Genomic DNA, 13831 nt, shown 5'->3' on the forward strand with positions numbered 1-13831 from the left:
GTACTGTTGATTAAAATGCTAATTTTGCTTTTACAATGTGGGTGTAAATGAATGGGCTTGGACTTGGTGCTGGAAATTCAATGCACAAGACAATAGAGACACCAGAATAAAAATATTCATGATTCTGAAGATGAAAATACAGAATTATTTTAGACGAATATGATTTGACTCTGTATTTAAAATAATGTAGGCCACTTTTTACTGGTAACATCAGACATTTGGCATTATCAGGACCCACAAATATTCCCCCATTGCATTATTATATACATTTAACATCATATATAGTATTTCAGTGTAGTAGGCTACTGACACGCATTATAATGGGAGTGAATAGAGCCTTTCGGAGTTTCTCCATACGGTAACCATGGAGTAATACATAAGCCTCCAGGGGGTTAATAAAGGCCGCTTTTGTAAAAGAAAAATAACCATATTTATAATTATAATCACTGGCTTCCAGTAACGGTCGTATACAAGTCTAGTTCCGATGTAAAAGTGACCTCTGACTCGACGCATGACGTCAGAGGTCACTTTTCCGCCTAAACAAGACTTGTATACGACCGTTACTGGAAGCCAGTGATTATAATTATAGATATGGTTATTTTTAATAATAAAGGTTACAAAAGGGTTTTTTTCACGGCGATGCAATAAAGAACCTTTCGGTGTTTTCTTAGTGTGAAGAACAATTAAAAATCTGAAGAATCTTTTTTTTTTTACTGTAAAAAACCTTTTCTGCAATGGAGAGGTTCCATTGATGTAAAAGGTTCTTCATGCAACCACTGATACCAGTAAAGAACCTTCATTTTCAAGAGTGTAGATTATGTTGCTTGCAACACCAAGGTCAAGGGTTTGATTCCCAGGGAATGCATGAACCGATAAAATGTGTGCATTCAATGGAATATAAGTCGCCCTGGATAAAAGCACTTGCCAAAATGCATTAATGGAACTAAGCGTCCAAAATATATTTTTCAGAGGGTCCAGCTCGCAGCTTTATTAGTTAGCATATGTGATGTAAAGAAAGCAAGAACTGATCAAATATGAATACATACGTTGAATGCAATGCACTTTTAACAAAGCATCAGCCAAATGCAAAAATGTAAATGTACAATTTTATCACATAATAAAAAGGTGATTGAGTATAGACTTTTAGCTTTTGAGTTTATTGTTACAAGCAAAAGTAGCACTCAAACTACATTAACATTAATTTGGGGGGAGGGGGTTAAAAGACACTTGATGTTTTTGATCTAACATTAACACTGTCAGAGGAGAACTTGAACTACATTAAGCTGCATAATGACACCATTGTCTTCGGTGGAGCTGTTTATAACGTTAAATAACTGATTAACTTTACACAATTATTGAACTGAACTGAATCAACACTGAACTGAATGAGCTATATAATGACACTATTGCTTTTAGAGCTCCTTTACAGCATAATTTACAGCTACATATTCTGTTATTTTCCTGAAGCTGCTTTGAAACAATCTGTATCGTATAAAGAGGTAGCTATAGAGATAACTGACTTGACAAATGAGGAACACAACAAGCGTGCTGTGGTTATCTACGTCCAATTACCCACATACATCACGAGAAAAAATCACGAAAATTAGCATAAACCTGCCAACTCCCACTCACTCTCCACTCATGTGCGTCCTTTCTACATCTCCTGCTGATATTTATAGAGCCATTGCGTTTACACCCGCCTCTCATGTCAACACTGAGAAGTGATTGGCTCTCGATCAGAAATAGACTGGTCTGATTGGACCAAACGAGGTGTCCGTCAAAGGGTTCCACGCCGATCTCTTCAGCGGTCGCTCTTTTATTTTCCACATTAAATGACAACAAACATTCCCAACATATAAGCATTACCGTCCACCAACGATACTCTTTAACGGAACCGGTAAGAATATGTTTAGACTTGTTATTGGTGTAACGTTACTGTTTATAATATGGCCAAAGCTGGCATGAGCGGCTGATTAGCAAATCTGCTAACGCGGTATCTGCATTAGCTGGTTAGTTAAGACAGCTCGTGTTAACAAATAATCTGACTCTACTAATCCTTTATATAGTGCGAATAGCTCGGGTTAGTTCATGTTGTGATTTTACTGCTACTGTAAATAAGTGCGCCAAGTGTTTCATTGAAACCGGTGTCTGACTGAAACTCAACAGGCCTGTGATTTTAAGTGATTGACATGTCACACGAATACGTTCACTTTTCATATTTTCATATTTACTGACCTGGATCAATAGTTTTTAATTTGAGATTACATTTTGGCTTCATAAATGTCAACGTGCTGTCTAATACACATCTTATTATTGACTGTCTATTAGCAGCACAGCTAACATGCTAACTGTTGTCAATGAGATTCAGTCAGAGTGAATGACAGATATTAGCAATGCACTATTTGACTAGATAAGGTCAAATATGGTTTTTGTTCAGTCAAAATTGTTTATTCTGCATCTGATTAGCCTTGTACTTTGGAAGCCCATTTCCTCCACATAAGAAAACTAGCTTTGTTTTAAAATAGTTAGGCTACATAAGAAGTCATATTTATGAGATGATTGAGAAGAGATTTATAAAACAGATAATAAGTGACACGAATTGTTGTTAGTGAGTGTCTTGTGGTCAACGTCCCTCAAAAGCCTGATGGATAATAATTGATACTCACATTTGATTTTTCTAAACAATGATGTATAGATAATTAAGTATACTGAAGTTGCTTCAATCAGTGTTTAACTTAATATACTAACTTAATATACTAAATATTACTAACAATACAAAAGTTATTCTTCTGGTAACTTTATAAAATCATTTAGTTTCACAAGTCTTTTTGTGAACCACGACCTGAAGGTGATTTTTTTTCCAGTTATACAATAAAAGGCCTTTTTACTTGGAATCAGACTACAAAAGGCGTTTAGTAGATTGTGTCCAACCGGTTTTTCGGCAGTTGATCATGTTGATATTTTAGAAGCCTTAGAAATGAATGGATCCAATATAATACAGCAGGCTTTATTGCATTAAGACTTTTATATCCAATTTATTCTAACTGGTTTTATTAGTTATATCACAGTTTGTGCCATTTTTCCAGTATTTTGGCAACTGTTTCAATAGAACATTTTGTAATGAGTGAATGAGTTGAACTTGGCGTGTTAAATAAGGGATCCATCATAAGGCTGTAGCTGTCAAGTGCACTTAGTAGTGAACGTAGTTAGGGGTGGGAGATATCGACAAAAATGAATATCTCGATATTTTTTTTCAATATCTCGATATCGATATTCACACGATATTTTTGCAATCCTTCAAAGAAATGTGTGCAAACTGGTAAGACTCCTAAACTTTTTAAAATAATAAAATATTATTCAATAGTCATTTATTATTCAAAGTCTTTATTGTTCTTTTATATTTTTAATAGGGGTGTAACGGTTCACAAAATTCACGGTTTGTTTTGATACGATACAGTGGTGTCACGGTTCGGTACGTTTTCGATACAGCAAAAATAAAGAAATGCGATAGAAATTTCCTATTTATTAATAGAAAAATTATTTTTAAATAATTGTGAGTTTTCCTACATCTTGAAACTTTTAGTTTTATAAATGGTGGTAATCTTTGAAGGATGAACAAATAATGTTTTGGTCATCACATTAAAAATAAAATTTAAATAACATTTGAGTTTTGAAGTGCTGGAAAAAGATGTGTGACGTACTTGAAAGCATTTTAATATTTCTGCCAAACTTCCATGGTTACAAGTTACTGTTACTACATTAAATCCATGGTGAATGATCTGTGGACTTAAAACTATAACTAGTTAATTCATGGAACGATGTTTCTCCTGGTTTCCACGTCAGCGCTGTTTAATCAGTTAATAATGGAGAAATTATAACGCTTCTCACTAGATCTCGTAGCGATGTTATTACTTAAGTGGCGTATTCAAATGCTTTGTTTACTGGATCTCTTATGTAGTAACGGTGTCGCTTAATCAAGATCGGCTTGCGCTGCACTGACATTCGTCCGAACTGATAAACGGTCCGTGAAGCACAAAATAATGAGTTTCGTTCCGCTTTCATTACATTTGCCAGTTGATGTTGCGCAACATTGTGTTGTTCGCTCCAGCGCGGATTTTGGTCGGCAGGAAAAATGGTCCAACCACCGGAATGGTTCGGTTTGTAATGCGTACGGAACCGATCTCTTGGGAAAATGTATTCCATCTTTTGGACTCATACAACGCAATTTTCTAATGATGCAATCACGAAGCTCGCCACTCGAGGACGCCACAGACATTTATGAAAAACTTTTTAACTTAAGATCATTTTTCATCAAACAACGCATATTTTGCCTTCTCTTTACGATTTTGGATTGTTGCTTCAACCTAAACGTCATAACACACAGGTAAGAACTTCGTAGTTGTATATTGCAAATCAGTTACTTTAGCAGATTACTCTCGTGCAATTGAGGAACGATTGTGATTTTGTACAAAATATAAATTACAGTCAAACAAACCCCTACAGTATTAAACTCGCTACATATAATTGTTTAGAAGGTTATAGTGTGCGTTATTTGTTTTCTCTTTAACTTCCTTCAGCTCTTTTCAGGTTTGGGGGGTCGGATTGTACAAATTATGAAATATTCGATATCCCAATTTTGCATATCGTCCAGACAACAATTTGGATATTATCGTCTAAACGATATATCGCCCACCTCTAAACGTAGTACATGGACACAGGACACCAATCGACTTAAAGCCGATTTGCAAATCTGCCTTCGAACACAAGGTGTTTTTTAAAACAAGTGAGGGTGGCATATGTGCCATTTTAGTTGAAAATATAATTACCATTTGGCAAAGAGAGGAGAAAAACGAGTTTTCAGTCTAGAGGCATGTGCATGATATTGCTGCAGTCTTATCACATTATAAGTGCTCTTATCAGCAGTATTGTTCTGCGGTGTTCCTCCATGGCCTGTATCTGTCAGCGGCTGATATTAATAGTGTGCTGGTGATATATGAGCTCTGCTGAAGAGTACTGAACACATGTGCTGTAGGTGCACATCACCCCACGGGACCAACTCACCTGAGAGCCGTCGGTCCCGTGAGCCGCCTTCATTTACCGTCAGAAAAATCCAGAGCCAGAACTGTTTTAAACAGCAGGTTAGTATCGTCACATACAGAAAAGCTCACTGGGATTTGAGGATAGGTCTACACTAGCGTTTTCCAAAAGTTTCTCGTCCAAACCTAATTGCCCCCTTTACCCACATTCACTATTCCCTACATTAGTCCACTAATATAGTTCACTTGAAGGAGTGAATGAAAACAAGTGAGTGTATTCGAACGCTAAGTCCAACGTAAGGGCTGCCGCTAGGGATGAGCGATCTATCATCTTATAACAAACAATCACAAGCCGAATCGCGATCTTCTCAATTTTGAGATGTCAATTTTGAATTTCTATCGAGATTATCCAGACTGGAACAAGCCTATGGACTTTATCTATTTGCACATTTTAAAACGCAGTATTACAATTTAAAAATATTCAGTTGTCACAATAGTCATTAAACCCCGAGTTAAACTTCCAATCATTTTATCCCTTAAAACTCACCTTTAATCACCAAATTGAAATATTTAAGCGTTTTTTCCTTGAAAAAAAATTCATTGACGATCACACGTTGATCTGATTGGTTACAAGGTAGTTTGTGACGTCAGAAACACCAGCGATTTCAAACCGTGTTTTTGAGACTGTCTTTGGTTCACTGCAGTTTTAAGGAGAAAATACTCAGCAATGCTGTCGACTTATGAATTATGATTTGTCTTAAAGGGTAAGTTCGGCGTTTTACAAGTAAAGCCCTGTTTTAAGATCGTTTCTGATGAAATCGAACGGTTAAGATTAAAATTTGGACACATGCTGCTGTCCCGAGAATTTTAGGTTTTTGTGTTAGCAGCCCCCCCACCTATACAATGGTTTCATAGGTGCATTGCAACAATCATTCATATAAACGCATTAAACTTTAGTTTACAAAGACGTGAAACTCACCGAGTTGTCTGGGGTGTTCACTGATATGCTCACGCAAAAATCGCTGCAAAAGATGCTTTCCAACAGGTGTTTTACCATTCGTTGTAAAACTGTGGACCTATTTTTCCAACGCCTCACAACCGGACATTCTTCCAAAAACTACGATAAAACCTGTTGGAAAGCATTTTTTGCAGCGATTTTTGCGTGAGCATATCAGTGAACACCCCAGACCACTCGGTGAGTTTCACGTCTTTGTAAACTAAAGTTTAATGCGTTTATATGAATGATTGTTCCAATGCACCTATGAAACCATTGTATAGGTGGGGGGTGGGGGGGGGGTGCTAACACAAAAACATAAAATTCTCGGGACAGCAGCATGTGTCCAAATTTTAATCTTAACCGTTCGATTTAATCAGAAACGATCTTAATACAGGGCTTTACTTGTAAAACGCCGAACTTACCCTTTAAAGCATATTAAAAACACCAAATAGACATACGTTGCCTTTGGCTTGCTCAGTTGGGGATATTCAAATTAATTAACCAATCATACCATTGATCAGCTCTACCAAACTTGGATGTCTTTTTTCCAGTAATAAACAAACATTAAGTTGTTTTGATTGATACTGTGAAGCAGCTTTGATACAATCTGTATTGTGAAAAGCGCTATATAAATATATTTGACTTGACTTGACTTGACATACAATCACCTAAAGGATTATTAGGAACATCTGTTTAATTTCTCATTAATGCAATTATCTAATCAACCAATCACATGGCAGTTGCTTCAATGCATTTAGGGGTGTGGTCCTGGTCAAGACAATCTCCTGAACTCCAAACTGAATGTCAGAATGGGAAAGAAAGGTGATTTAAGCAATTTTGAGCGTGGCATGGTTGTTGGTGCCAGACGGGCCGCTCTGAGTATTTCACAATCTGCTCAGTTACTGGGATTTTCACGCACAACCATTTATAGGGTTTATAAAGAATGGTGTGAAAAGGGAAAAACATCCAGTATGCGGCAGTCCTGTGGGCGAAAATGCCTTGTTGATACTAGAGGTCAGAGGAGAATGGGCCGACTGATTCAAGCTGGTAGAAGAGCAACTTTCACTGAAATAACCACTCGTTACAACCGAGGTATGCAGCAAAGCATATGTGCAGCCACAACACGCACAACCTTGAGGCGGATGGGCTACAACTGCAGAAGACCCCACCGGGTACCACTCATCTCCACTACAAATAGGAAAAAGAGGCTACAATTTGCAAGAGCTCATCAAAATAGGACAGTTGAAGACTTGAAAAATGTTGCCTGGTCTGATGAGTCTCGATTTCTGTTGAGACATTCAGATGGTAGAGTCAGAATTTGGCGTAAACAGAATGAGAACATGGATCCATCATGCCTTGTTACCACTGTGCAGGCTGGTGGTGGTGGTGTAATGGTGTGGGGGATGTTTTCTTGGCACACTTTAGGCCCCTTAGTGCCAATTGGGCATCGTTTAAATGCCACGGCCTACCTGAGCATTGTTTCTGACCATGTCCATCCCTTTATGGCCACCATGTACTCATCCTCTGATGGCTACTTCCAGCAGGATAATGCACCATGTCACAAAGCTCGAATCATTTCAAATTGGTTTCTTGAACATGACAATGAGTTCACTGTACTAAAATGACCCCCACAGTCACCAGATCTCAACCCAATAGAGCATCTTTGGGATGTGGTGGAACGGGAGCTTCGTGCCCTGGATGTGCATCCCACAAATCTCCATCAACTGCAAGATTATATCCCATCAATATGGGCCAACATTTCTAAAGAATGCTTTCAGCACCTTGTTGAATCAATGCCACGTAGAATTAAGGCAGTTCTGAAGGCGAAAGGGGGTCAAACACAGTATTAGTATGGTGTTCCTAATAATCCTTTAGGTGAGTGTATAAACCTTGATTTTGCCCACAGGAGGATTTTAAAACCCTTCATAATATTCAATGTATGAATTTATCAATATGCATTGATTTTTCTTATTAAAACCTCTAAAGTTATTCAGTCAAGAGCAGTGACTGGAAGTCAAAATCAAAACCGAAACTAAAACTTGATTAATCGCACAGTCCTACTGCTGTTAAATGTTTTTTTCAAATGCGTCACCACGCATAAAAGAAACATGATAGAAGCTCGTGATATAATTTGGCCAGTCAGCACAATCTATAAAAATATACCTCACATTTCTTGTTGAATCTATTTATACAGTCAATCTCAAAGCTGTTCCCCGTTTTAGATGTGTTTTTCACAGACAGTGACGTCACGCGCATACCCAATCAGTTCATCTTAAACTGTCCTCTCTCTCATTTGTAGCTTTGGAAAGTCTTATTTATTCTATAGAATCTATTTGTTCGGAAGCGCAAATGCCTTTTAAAAAAATTTTTTTTTCAAAATTGTCAAGGTTCTTAATAGATTCACCTATTCCCACATGGCACAATTCAATATTCTAGGAGTATTCTAAGTTTTTTTAATTTTATTTAAAAGCTAGCATATAGTTTACGTAAATACTAGGGGTGTCAACAGTGATCCGTACCTATAGACCCTCTGTTCGGCACGCATGTGATTCGCTGATTAGTTGGAAAGTTTATCCATCGTAGAGTGAATGTTTATCAATTGCATGTGTTTCTAACTCTTGCCAAACGAAACATTCAAGCAATTTTAATCAATGCAAGCGCAAGAAGAGGCAAAAGATTACTCAATTTGCTGTAGCTCAAACATGCTGTTTTCTGTGCGCACACATTTAAAGCAAGTTCTCTTTTACGCCACCTTGCGCTTGAACGGACTCATACACACAAAATTAATATCAAAATATACCCATTTCGACGATTATTCTCGTAAACCCGGTCGGTTGTGTCTTAAGTAAATGTAAACAACTGAGAATAAATATGTCGGTATATTGGGTCAGTGTATTTGCTCTAAAGAAGCCTAAAAATAGCTGCTGCCATTTATAATGTTAATCAAACAGCAAAACACACTTTAACATAGTATAATCTAGATTTCATTTATACAGTTATTTTATACTTATTACATTTCTGTACCTGAAAACTATTGTTAGACCTTTGTTTATTTATAACTTTGTTGTATTTATCTATCTATTTATCTATTCTTGTATTTTGTGTATTGTTCTTATTTCATTACTGACTGTTCACTTCAATAATGTTAATTATGTTTGAACTTTATTAATTTATTAACATCTTTGTGTAATTGCTTGATCTAAGACATAATCATTTACTCGATTATCAAAATAATCAATAGTTGCAGCCTTCGTTTAAACCTTAACTATGAGCAGTTTAATTGGTGAAGATCCGGTTGTAACTGAGTAGATCTTTAGGAGACACGACGGTAAAAATCTGAAGTTGCACTAAATCGTAAACGGTTGCTAATCTACTGTAATGTCCATCCCTCCTCCAGTGTGACACTACATTGGCTTTAACTTCATCCATGATATATCAGACAAGACCTGCAGTTTTGTGTAGAATCTGTTGAACGTTTAGCATGTTATTCAATCGATTTCAGACGGTATACAGCGGCTTTGACCTCATCCGCCCCTGATTTAGAGTGTGGTTTTTCATTGGTGTTGCCTTAAGAGCAGTTGTGCAGTTTGAGACATTAAACCGTGCTCTTGAGTAATAACCTGACCCGAATCGAGCGCTGTTCGTGAATGGCAACTCACAGCTTTCTTACAAAGCGTAATCGACGCAGTCTCCATTAGAGCGTTGATGTGCTGTCGCTGCATCTCTCTTGACTGTATCATCATGTGTCGCGTCCCGCCAGTGTTGCACGTAAAAGCTCTCAACGCTCGCTCTTTCAACCTTTTAGCATTTTACTCTCACTTTTTGTGCCCCTCTCTTCTGGCCTTTTGCTATGGAAATGTCCCTGACAGATTTTTCGTGTGAAGGGAACTGGATCCTTGCTTTCTCTGCATCTTTTCCTCCATCACCCATTAGAGACATTCATTTCCCGTCTCTATATATGAAGCGTCTGACACTAGACATTTGTTGAGCTCTTCCTTTGACGCAGCGGGTGGCCGTTTCCATCCACCTCTGTGCAGGTTTAACACCATTACCGGCTCAGCCATCAGTCTTTCTTGTCTTTTGAATGCTCGGGGTATCTAGAGCCATCCATCAATGCAGCGGGTCATCGAGTCAATTAAGTTTCCACAACATTACAGTTCTGCCTGTGCACTTTGCAGAGAAAAGTGTCTTGTGCGGTTCACCGACTCAGTTCTCCAACAAAGTTGGAGGTCTGTAATATTCAGCTGCTCGCATAAATGAAAAACCTTCTGTTTTCAGATTCGTGAAATTGGCACGAGCTCTGAGCGACGGCACGCTCTAACTGAATAACCGCAGTTAGGATGTGCTTGGCGTTCCCACGAGCAGGAAGCGTATCCCGTGTAATTGTCCAGGTTCCCTCAGATCCAGGTAGAGGTCGACATGTAGCGCACGGTTGACCTAATTAGAGTTTGTGCTGGCAGAACGCTGGATCCCGTCCCATGGTGCAACGGTGCCCTTCATCGTCATGTGTTGGTGTGGATTGTGATTTTGAGTTGATTTTCTTTCTTTAATTGCTGCAGGCATCTCTCAAGTGATTGAAGTTACATTTCTTTCTCTCTTTCTTAGGGTCTCTTTCTGCAGCTATTTGCATTTCAAGTCATATTTAGTCCTGTCAGATTTTCCTGCTTTATTTCGTGTTGAGTTTGGCATTGAGTTTTTCTAGCAAAGGTCAATCATGTTGAGAATATTGAATATTGAGAATTGTAAATGGTCAACCATTTAAGATGTGCTTTTGTTTATTCAAATGACTATTATTTTTAAAATGTTACTTATGAATATTATTTTTACCCCCTTCAGAGCACAATGGGACACTATCAAGAAGAGCTGCATGATTAATCATTAAAAGATCGCAATCTTGATTTAAAAACACGCATGTGATCATATTTCCAAATGACAACGATTCGTCTCTGTCTATTAAACCTTTGACAAGTACGATCACAGCGAGCATTCAGATCCGCGTTCTGAGCCAGAGAAAGCAGTTGTCATGTATAGATATGAAACAGCTTCACATACAGTCTTTTCAACCACACAGTAACATTATTTCTGTTACAATAATTCAAATGATCACAGAAGTACTGGAGAAAAATGTATAGTTCAGATATAAACACTAACGTCTACAGTAGTGATCAAAATAGAGTAAATCACCATTTGAAAGGAACTTGAATGCTTCAAAAAAGATTATTTCAATTGCATAGATGATGAATCATTCATTCAAGAGATTCATGCAAAAATGCTGATTCATACTGTAATGAAGTCTTTATTAGGTATGAGCATATCGGTATCGGACAATATGTTCATATTTAATGTTATCGTTATTGGCCCGACAAGAACATTTGGCAGATATATTAAAGCTGATAAATAATTGATTATTTCCTTCAACTTAAACACTTCTGATGCGCACTGTTCGAATTGCTTGAAATATGATTGGAATCGCTTCAAAAAAGGAAAATACAGTAAAGTGCAACATGCGCATATAGGCTACAAAAAAATATAAGAAGAACATTATAATTGTGTGTTTGGGAAGTGGCTTTTAATAATAAGACTTGTTTTTGTAATCCGGCTCTCAAAAATTATATAAAAATTCGGATTTAGATTTATCGGCCAATATATCGGTTATCGGCTTTCAAATTTTCATATCGGTGCTTCCCTACTCTTTATGAATCATTCATTCAAATCAAATTTTTAAAAACAAATAATTAATTCAATATTTTTAAATAGACTGCAGCAGTGAACATTTTGTCTAAACATCTAGTAAATTGCATGTTGTTTTTTATTTTATTTGTCTATTTAGAATTGTGATCTTTAAAAAAAAAAAAACAACAACAATAAAAAGTGATTTTCAATTTATTCATAATCGTGCCGGCGCCGCTCTACTAGGAAGTGCATTATAAAAAAAGCTGAGAGTGTGATAGATGAACATCCATGGAGGAAGTGCAGAACTTCATGAATGATTCTGTTGAGTTTCTCCAGGCGAAACGTTAGATTGACATATTGCAGGTGTGACAGCAGAGGCTGGTCTGTTGTGTTATAGCAGGAGAGTTTTCATTCTTGGCCTTCTTATGTCACTTTCACTTTCTTTCTTTTGAGTTTTGTCAGCAATTTTTGGACTGCTGCTGTAGTTTTACTCAATAAGAAAAGTGTCATTGTTCTCCAACAGCCAAAAGTTCATTTTAACCGTTACTAGATTAGATGCTAATGTGTCCAGCTATCATCACTGCAGTGTAACTGCTTCTCATCACTGCTATTCTGCATTTTCACAAGACTAAACTGAGCTTGTGTTATTTGAACATGTTCTCCATAGATCTTCCTCTGTTTCAATGGTAGAATGGAGGAGATGCTGAAACACCTGCAGAACTGGTACAACCTTCGTTCACAAATTTTACTCTCCGTTTCTTAAATAATTTGTCTAATTTCATTATGCTTGCAGGAGCCGGTTTCACAAAGATAGACTTTGACTATGGCTTAGATATAGTAGATAGTCAGACTTCAGATAGACATCTAAATCAGACCGTTGCACAAAGCACTTAAGACTCTGACTGTCTTAAGTAGGACTACACTGCAATGCATTCTGGGTAAAATAAGACACTTTTCAAAAAAAAAAACACGGCGGATCGAGTAAGCGCATTCAACCGCTCAGTGCAGTTTATCCCAGCGGAAAATATGTGTTTGTTGGAGGAGTGTAAACAGTTACAAGGACATTTTACTTGGGAAATGTAGCGGAGAATGTAGTAACAAGAAGAAATGTTTAGTTTAGAAAAAGATTGCTATGACAGTTAACAGCGTTAATCCGACCGTTGAGCGGAGCGTTAAAGACGTACAGAAAAGATACAAAAACATGGTACAAGATGCCAGAAAAATGAGGAAATATCCTAAAAACCCTTTCTGTGCATTCACACCGCCGCCGGCGAGAGCGTCGAAGTGGCCGGAAGTCATTCATTGTCAATGGCCGTGTCTTGGACGGTGAGAGCGGCGAGGAGAGTTGAAGTCAGGTCAACTTTATGGTAATAAGCAATGACGCGGTTCGGCGGCAACCAATCGGAATATAGAGGTGCTCCGTTTGAGAGGAGTCCAGAGAACGCAGTCCTGTAAACTTTGGTTCCGACCACATTAGTTCCCAAGCAAAATTGAGGAAGTTGATCATTTGAATTTGATAAGGTGCGCAACACTAGTATTTATAGGCAATATTTTCGCGCTAGAACGCTTGTTTTTCAGCGGGAATGCAAATTATAATAGCACTTAACCATGAACACAAAAGCCACACCACACAAATGGCTTTTAATTTGTTTATTTCATTAGCAAACATGTCACTATAACTGTTTCGTTTTTTCCATCGATCAATTTTCTGCAAAAATAACGATCGACATGCTTGTTTGCTTTGTGGCTCCTTTAAATACAGTTGTAAAAAAGACCACGCGTTCGATCTACGTCAGAGCATCAGAGCGTCCACGAATCTTTCCACGGCGTCGCTGGCAGGGCGGCGAGAGCGAATTTTGCCGCTCTCGCCGGCGGCGGTGTGAACGTACAGTTTCCCTTCTCATAGCCTTCTCCATAACGTCGTCAGCAAACCACAAATTATGAGCATTTTCCCTTTTCTTTTGGCTGTTTGTACTGTAACTGATTGACACGGCTGGTTGCCAAGGTAACAGAGTCTTAGACCTCAGTTAGCCTGGGTTAAGGTGTCTAATTATTTTGTTCTAAATTAAGTCAGTCTTTATTTTTTTGAAACAGTCTAACTTGCATTAGACTAGTCTATGAGCAA

General features: G+C 37.8%; 1 protein-coding gene across 14 annotated transcripts in view; it reads left to right on the top strand.

Moving 5' to 3' along the window:
- The first annotated feature begins 1606 nt into the window (after positions 1 to 1606).
- Positions 1607 to 13831, top strand: part of LOC143724081 (R3H domain-containing protein 1-like) — a 65697-nt gene continuing 53472 nt past the window's right edge. For 12 of the 14 annotated variants that reach the window (XM_077217152.1, XM_077217156.1, XM_077217165.1 and 9 more), the window contains exon 1: positions 1744 to 1897. The gene's annotated coding sequence lies outside the window, so the exon portion shown is untranslated. Of the gene's footprint in view, positions 1898 to 13831 lie in introns of all 14 variants that reach the window. The other 2 variants (XM_077217178.1, XM_077217177.1) reach the window with 2 other exon arrangements.

Source organism: Siphateles boraxobius, unplaced genomic scaffold (assembly GCF_051911475.1).
Source record: "Siphateles boraxobius isolate OS27281-9 unplaced genomic scaffold, OSU_SipBor_1 7, whole genome shotgun sequence".
NCBI classification, from domain to species: domain Eukaryota; kingdom Metazoa; phylum Chordata; class Actinopteri; order Cypriniformes; family Leuciscidae; genus Siphateles; species Siphateles boraxobius.